The 8,821-nt window shown below is 32.5% G+C and overlaps 1 long non-coding RNA gene across 1 annotated transcript in view; it reads right to left on the bottom strand.

Annotated features, from left to right (window-relative positions):
* Positions 1–6,677: 6,677 nt before the first annotated feature.
* The window catches only part of LOC141493939 (uncharacterized), a 145,293-nt gene continuing 143,149 nt past the window's right edge, over positions 6,678–8,821 (bottom strand). Inside the window, exon 5 of the long non-coding RNA XR_012470364.1 lies at positions 6,678–6,900. This is a non-coding gene — a long non-coding RNA (uncharacterized LOC141493939). The remainder of the gene's footprint in view (positions 6,901–8,821) is intronic.

The raw sequence follows: 8,821 nt of genomic DNA, 5'->3' as shown, positions 1-8,821 counted from the left end.
CTCTTGGAGGTTTTGAACATGTAAGCTTCAATTCTGATATCATCTGAGTATGTAGTTTGGTCCTCCATGGGACAAACATAATTTTCTATGTTCCAGTTCTTCTGTCTGTTGCTTGCTCATTTCCCCAGCCTATGACTGATTTACCACATTCCAAGGCTTTGGACGGTTTGGGGGACAACCTACAGGGATCTAAATTCCTCCAAGGTCTAATGGGAGGTTTTCTTGCCTGTGTTCAGGCCCTCTCCTCTGCCCTGGAGCTGTGAGGATGGTCCCTGCTCACCTGTGGTGATTGGCAGCCCAAATTGCAACCTGGATCTGAGTGTGGACAAACAGCTGAGTCCTGCCCCAGGCAGGGAGAGCAGAGAAATTTCTTCAGTCTCCGTAGATACCCTTATATCATCTTTGTACTGAGAGCTCTAGACATGTTGGGTGGCTTCTGCTGACTCCTGCTTCAGGTTCTCACTGAAGTGCTGCTCTAAAGCCAGAGCTCAGCTTGCACTCACTCTGGTGTAGCAGAGTTCTCTCACCACCCCTCCCAGCTGTTCCCAATGACTAAACCGACCCTCTGCCACAGACTGAGGTGCAAGGTCCCAGCTGTGCTGTGCTGCAATTGTACTGAGGCTTTTTCCAACCCCTAGTCCTGGTGGAACAGACCTGTCCCAGACAACTTTTAAGTTTCTAAGTTGTCTTGGACTGGGAAATTGTATCACTTGGTCTTTCTATGGATTCTGAACCTCTAGATTTTGCGTAGATTCATAATTTGACAGGTTTGGGAGTTTTTTGCGGAATGAGTTTCCAGGAATTCCTGCCTTCATGCTGCTATCTTGGCTCTCCCCTCACCCCCCCTAAATCTTTTGAATGAAATTTCTCTATCTTGTGTGAATTTATTGTTTCTCAGTTTCACTGAAACTATTATCAAGATTGATATTTATTGCTGATCCAAGTTTTCTAAGAAACTCATGTAAGCAGCAAATAGAGTTAAAATTTTGTTTTTCCCAGTATTTTTGCTTTTAATTTATTTCATTTTTTCTATGACTGTCAGTACCAGTTCTAGAACTAGGTTAAATAATAATAGGAGGAAATTATATGGTTACTTTTACCCAGTAGTCATAGGAAAATCTAGTATTTTTCAGTTGCAAATAATGTTAGTTTTGGAATTTAGATAAGCACTTTTTCAATATTAAATTATACCTTGTATGTTAATTTCTTTGTGTCAAAAACACAAATGAATGTTGAATTAAAAAAAACATTTTGGGGAACAGATTTTTTTGTTCTTTTTTAATGTAAATAAATTAGTGTTTTGTACCTTAGTAGAAATTCATCTTTAAAATATTGAGGGGCAATAAGCTTGTGCAGTGGATAGAGCACCAGCCCTGGAGTCAGGAGTACCTGAGTTCAAATCAGGTCTCAGACATTTAATAAGTATTTAGGTGTGTGGCCTTGGGCAAGCCACTTTACTACATTGCCTAAAATAAAAAAAAAAGAAGAAAAATTATTGAATACTTTCTTAGATTATATGTATGTGTGTGTGTGTGTGTGTGTGTGTGTGTGTGTGTGTGAGAGAGAGAGAGAGGAGAGAGAGAGAGAGAGAGAGAGAGAGAGAGAGAGAGAGAGAGAGGTGTTCTTTTTTGGGATTAAAAGTAATTAGTGACATTGGCCTATAGTCCACTTTCTTGTCTATATCTAGTTCTGATTTAGGTTTTGGAAATTGTGTCTCATTATAAGGAGTCAAGTAGAGTATTTCATATTTCAATTTTGGGGAATAAATTTTGTAGAATAAGTAGAATAATTCTTTTTAATTTTTCTAATATTAACCTGTAATTTACCTAAATAAGACTTTTATTCTTTTTCTTCCTAGTTTTTTGTATTTTTCCTTATCTTATTATGTAGTTTTTTGATATTTTACAAAAGTTTTCAAAGTTATAAATTTGTCCTGTTAATTTTTTATTTTAGTAATTAAGATATCTTCTTACTTAATATTAGATTGTCTAAAAATTCATTTCTCACTAGCCTTTTCAGAGAACTTAATTTTAATTTTCTTTATCATTTATAAATATTTTATGTAATTACTTTGGATTTTAAAGGGTTTCTTATCTCATGCTTCTTTCAGACTATTTATCTATCTCTTCATTCATGCATTTATTTCTTTATAAATTCATTCGTCATATATTTTGGCTTTTCTAATTTGTTTTATTTTCCAACTCATTTCATTTATTGAATATAATCCTTTTCATATTCTGCTAATGTATATTTTCATGAATATTTTTTCTCTGATGCTACTTTGCTGAATATCCTAAATTTTTTCATTTTGTCATAATTTTTCTTTCTCACATGGTTTTTGTTTATTTTCTTTCTTTTACTCATGATTCAAGATTCCATTATTAAATTTTCATTTAAGTATATATTTTTGTTTTTCTATGCTGATTACTCTGTTATTTTATGTTTATTAATGATGTTTTATATTTTTGTCTTTTTATTTTTATTTATTATTTCTCTAGGTTCCAGCTTAAAGTATATTTATATAATATTACATAAACATAGATACTACCTTCAGAAAAATATGTTTATTTTAGATAAAAATAACTCAATATACATACTTAACATATATTACTCATATCATGAGCTTTACTTTAGAAGATATTGCTAAACTTTTAGCTCTAATACTTTAAAAAAATCTGTGTTCTAATATGTTTCTTTTTATCTCATGTTTAGATTTATTCATTTCTGAGAGAGTGACATCAAATTTTCCTACCCTTTTTGTGTTACAGAGTCATTTTTAATTCAGTCGCCTCTTTCTTTCTGAATTTAGATTCTATGTTATGTTATTTTATTCTATATTATTATTCTATGCTATGCTTAAAAATTGTTCCATTAACTATGGTATTTTTGAACTTAATGTAATATCTCCCTCTTTGTTTCTTTTGTTGTTATTTTTTTTTATCTGATAGCATAACTTTAACTTATACTTCAACTGATGCATAGTAAGTTTCTTTTTACTTTCTAATTTTCTATGTATGTCTGTTTCTGGAGGCATATTTCCTATCTGAGGTTCATTGTGGAACTTATGTTCTTATTGATTCTTTCTCTCTCATTTTTTAGAATTATTTAATCTACTCACATTGAAGCTTATGATTCTTAGACTTATAGTTTCTTTTTTTACCTATTTAATGTTATATTTATTCCCTTCTTTTTAATAAAAAAATTATGGTGGCATGTAAATTATATGGCACAAATAATATAATTAAATTTGTTGACATGAAACATCATAACTCTTTCCATCTTTACAAAAAACTTGAAATACTTTAAATGTTTGCTTCTTGCAATTAATTATTTTAAATTGTTTGACCTTGAGTTCAAGATTGTAAAGCAAATTCATTAATTGTTCATCATGTAACCATATTTACTATCAATTAACAAACAAAATAGCATATATATATATGTATAACATTAATCTTTTCAAATTTCTTTGCATGTATTGTCACATTGGATCCTTACAATGAATGGCAATAATTGATATTATTGTCCTCTTTTAACAGATGATGATACTGAGGCTCAGGGAAGTCAAATGAATTTCCCAGGGGAACCAAGCAAGTAAATATTTAAGATGATTTAAATTTGTCTTTCTGACTCCAAGAGCAGTACGCTATTTACCATACATATGAGATAGTAGTATTTAGAGAAAGTGTTTTTTTTCCCCCAAAATCTATCATTTATTAGAAAGAAACCATAGATTTTAAATAGTGTTTAAATCAGGCAAATTCCCAATCCATTCACTCATATTTATCTACACCTTGGATATGTTTTGAATTTTTTATGGCATGTGACATGCACAAAGTAAATTTTATTTCCATTTATAAATTTTTATAATTCTTAAAAAATTTCTTAGTCATTGCAAATTGAGTCCCTTTTCTTGTAAAAATATCCAATGCTACGCTTTTCTTTGGTTTTTCATTGCTTTAGAATAATTTTAATTCCTGTAAAACTTAAATCCTTTCTCTTAGTTGTTTCTCAAATAGATTACTTGGTCTTTCATGTATTAAATTTATCCATTATATATTGTGGAACATCAAATGTAATTTCATTTCTATCTCTGTCATTAATATTTGGATTTGATCAATATTTGTTGTCTAAAATCACAAATTCTAGACAGCTCTTTTGCCCAACTCCAATAGTCCTCAAATACCCTAACCACTTTACTTTATCTGAGATCAGGATCACTATGCCTGATATTTTTTACTTCAGCTTAATAATATTTTGCTTCATTCTTTTACCTTTTCCCCCTGTTTATATCTCTGCTTCAAATGTGTTTCTTGTAAACAGCTTATTGAAGGATTCTGGTTTTTCATTCTGTTTGCCACTTCTGTTTTATTGGACAGTTCATCCCATTCACATTTACAGTTAAGATTACTAATTCTGTATTTCCCTCCATGCTATCTTTCTCCATTTATATTTTTCTCTTTCATTTCCTCTTATTCCTTCTCACCAAAGTTTTATTCCCTTTCCCCCCTTTAACTTTTCTTTTAAAATTTAACTTTCAGTTTTTCACTAATAGCTACACCTTCCCTTCTTCCCTTCTTCCCTTATCTTTCCCTTCCTCCATCTTACCCTTCCCTGTAGCATAGGATATTTTTAAACCCAAGTTGGAATGTGTCTTATGCCCTCTCTGAGTCAAATCTATTGAATAGAATTTACTCAATGTTCACACACCCCCTTCTTTCCCTCTGAAATTATAAATCCTTGTGCCTCTTCACTTGGTGCTATTTATCCATCAAGTCCTATTAATCAGGTACTATCAATCATGGCAAGATTAATTGATTGCTTGATAAGCTTAAAATGTAATCAAAGTTCCATCACAGATTGATTGATTGCTTGATTGAAAAGTAACATTGTCCCTCTGCCATCTTTGATACGTTCTTCTTTCTAGGCTTTTGGTGAAATACTCTCTTATATCTCTTACTACTCTCTGACCACTCCTTTTCTCCTCCAGATCATGCCTTCTAGCATCAAGTGTCCTAGGCCCTCTTCTCTTCTCCCTCTATGCTACATCACTTTGTGATCTGCTCAGCTCCAAAAAATCTAATTCCCTTCTCTATGTTGATAATTAGCAACTCTATTTTTCCTACCCCAATCTCTCTGATGACTTGCAATCATCTTCATTGCCTTTTGGTCATCTCACCTGGATATACAATAAACATCTTAAAATAATTACTTTGCCTAAACTCCCTCTATCTTCTGATTTCCTTCTCAGTATGGATGACAAACCTCCTAGTTCCTTGGGTTTACAATCTAAGAATCATCCTGTATAACTCACTGTTCCTCACTCCCCAAATCATCTTTGTTGCCAAATCTTGTTGTTTTTACCTTTGCCCAAATAACCCCTTATTTTGCACTTTAGTGTAAGTCTTTATTTCATCATCCCTTGATTATTACAATAGTGGGTTCTCTGCTGTTAATTTTTCTTTCTTTCATTCTATCCTCCATTCAATCAGTATAGTGAATTTCCATAATTGAAGACTGACTGTGTCATTCTACCATTGAACAAATCCAGTGAATTTCAATTGACACCAGAAGGAAATATAAAGTCTTCAGTTTGGTATTCAAAATATATCCTCCATCCTTTCCTCTCTGACATGTATTCTTTGTTCCAGTGCTTCTCACCTCCTGGCTGATTCAAATGCCTGGAACGCTTTCCCTTTCCACTCTGACTGTTGACTTCTCTGGCTTTCTTTATGTCCCAACTAAATTTTCATCTTCTACAACCTGTCTTAATTCTAGTGACTTCCCCCTTTCAATTACTTCCACATATCCTGTACATGTTCATTCAAAGTGATGTAGGCTTGTTTTTCGCATTTAGATATAAACCTGGCAATCAAGAAATACATAGAATCAAAGATGAGCTGGAAATGGAAACTGGTTGCCCAAGCACTACTTTTGTTTCTCTGGAAGATTGTGATTGTTGGAGTTGTGGGTTTTTAGAGACCTTTATGTAGTAGGAAACTACATGATTTTAGGAGAGAAGTATTTAGCATTAGAAATGGAAGCAGACAGAGGCAGCATTGAGTTACAGTGCCAGAGCACTGGAGAATTGTTAAATTGAGCTTCTTGAAAAACATCATGTTTCTTGATCAAGGTTCATGGATCAAGGAAAAAAGTACTGGCCCATGTTGAAGTTAAAACTGTAGCCAAGGAATAACAAATGAAAGCACTATGTTTTAGATGAGCAAACATGGACTTTATCCTTCTGTAGAATTGTGAGTTATGTGGAATCTCTAGAAACCCTGAATGCTTCCACCTCTTAGCACAGGAAATAGGAGTTCCTCAGCCCAAAGATAAAAGTATAGGTAATCTAGGATTGAATCCAAGGGAGATAGATGACTACAGGAAGGATAAGAAGAATCATTTTGATGATATGTGAGCTTCTGTATGTGATTTTGAAGAGATGAGATGGTTTTTGTCGTTCATTATTTTTTCAGTAGCATTCAATTCTTCATGACCACATTTGACATTTTCTTTACAAACATATGAGTGTTTTATCATTTCCTTTTCTAGTTCATCTAATAGATGAGGAAACAGGCAAGTCAGATTGAATGACCTTCCCAGGATCAAGTAGCTAGTAAAGTTTGAGGTAAAATTTGAACTCAGGAAAAGGAATCTTTCCAACTTCATATCTAGCACTCTTTCAACTTTATTTATTATTTAGTTGCACAAGAAAATCTTGACTGGGAACTCATGAGGCAGAGATAGCAATCAAATTTCAATGTCCTTAGTGGGGGAAATCTTGGATGAAGGCATGAGTAAAAGTAAATTTTGAGAGGTCTTCAAAATTGAACTTGGTATAAATCTGGAACTTTGGTTTCAAGTCATAGAGTATTCATAGAGCTCTAACTTCAAATATGTCATCTAAAAGAAAAAAATGAATGATACCTACTTTACATGTATTCAAGTTAATTTAAAAATTATGATATGCATGAAATATTTACAGGCTTAAAATCAATTTAATAACATCCAAAATAGGCTCTAAAGATAAAAGGATATATAAGTTTACAAATGTGCTTTAATACACAGAGAAATGATTTTTCCTGATACTCTAGTGAGAAATACATATTTGGGATAGTATAATATTGAATTCATCATTCTAGTTGTAAGTTTCTTGTTAGAAGTATTTCATTTTTCTTTTTCTATTAACAAGGCCTAGCAGAAATTTTGCAGGTATTGAAGAAATACTTTTCGTCTAATGAATTGGTTGATTTGTCTCTAAACCTACCTTACCTCTAATTCTCTTTTCTCTGCCAATGACAGGATCATTTTTCCAGTCATTCAGTCTCAAAATCTTAGAATGATCCTTGAAATTCTGGTACTCCTCACCCTACCTATTTAAACACTTGACAAGTCTTCTTGGTTATCCTATGCAATATTCTTCCTAATTTTCAGTCCTTCTCCATTCTTAAAGCAACCTTCCAAGTTTAGGACCTTCTCTCTTCTATTAGTGGATTTCCTTTCCCCAGTCTCCCCATGATTCAATGTAATAGGATAATCCTACTAATTAACTTTTACATTCATAAGATTCTTCTGTTCAAAAATATTTATAAACTTCTCAGTTTTTACTAATATAGTTTAAACTCCGCATTCAAGGATTTCTATTACCTAGTACTATTTTATCTGTCCTGACTTTTCTCACTTCTCTTTATATAGTCTGTTTCTTTGCAAAACCGTATGACTCTCTATTCCCTCCAATCATCCTACCTTATTCTATGCCTATGCTTTTGCTCACACTATCCTTTATACTTAAAATACTTTTTGTAAGTTGGAATCTTTCCCTTCCTTCAAGCTCTAAAATAGATGCCATTGCTGAAAACTTTTTTTTAATCTCCTAAGTCTCTTCCTTCTCAGATTTCTCATAGTACTTTGCTTGACTCATAGCACTCTTATATCATACTTATTTAGGTATAAGTCATATTTCCTTATTGGACCATGAGATTATTGAGGGCAAGAACTCTATAACTCTCCTTCTCTGGAATATTCACAGTAATTATTCTAGTCTTCACAAGGGAACCTTGGGGGCCAGCTTTTGGATATGTAGGACTTATCACTGAAAGTACTATTAAGTTGGCTTCAGTGCAAAATTAAATAAATTGTTCCATATTCAATTCACATTTTATATTGGATATTTCTTTTTAATGTCCTCTCTTTTGGTAAATTCTTTAGACTTTTGGGTCATAACTATTATATTTAGCAACTTTTCACTGGGATGCCAAGATGGGGTAAATAACTAACAAGTATGAGGATGGGGAGAGTAAGAATTAAGGAAAGGTAAGTCCACTGAAGCCAAGAAAACTATAATGTTTAGGTAAAGGATAAGAATACTGCAAGTTGCTGTTCTTGTTACCTAAGCTGAATGGCAACTCTATCCAATCTGTTAAAATTACAATATAGGGCCATTATTAGCTATTCCTTAGAAGACTAGAACAAAGCTCTAGGATATAGGCATTGCTTATATAACTATAAAATATTATTAAAAAATTTAAACAAAATATTGTTTGTTTGTTTTTTTTTACCATTGAGATGTTCTAAATATTGCTTTTCAGATTTGACTAGATATGCTGATATTTTCCCCACAAAACGGTTGATCTTTTTAGACAAAAATGTTCTTACTATTTTTTATGACTAAACTCCTTTCACCTTATTAAGAACCTAAGTCCAATTATAATTCAGATTGTGATTTTTTTTGACATCCCAGATCTGTATATATTTATGAACAAAATATATGTTTAGTATAGTCAAAACCAATTTAGATATGCTGGGAAATAGTCAAAAACAAATT

Source organism: Macrotis lagotis, chromosome 7 (genome assembly GCF_037893015.1).
Source record: "Macrotis lagotis isolate mMagLag1 chromosome 7, bilby.v1.9.chrom.fasta, whole genome shotgun sequence".
Classification (NCBI taxonomy): domain Eukaryota; kingdom Metazoa; phylum Chordata; class Mammalia; order Peramelemorphia; family Peramelidae; genus Macrotis; species Macrotis lagotis.
This window is presented reverse-complemented; position numbering and strand designations above follow the sequence as displayed.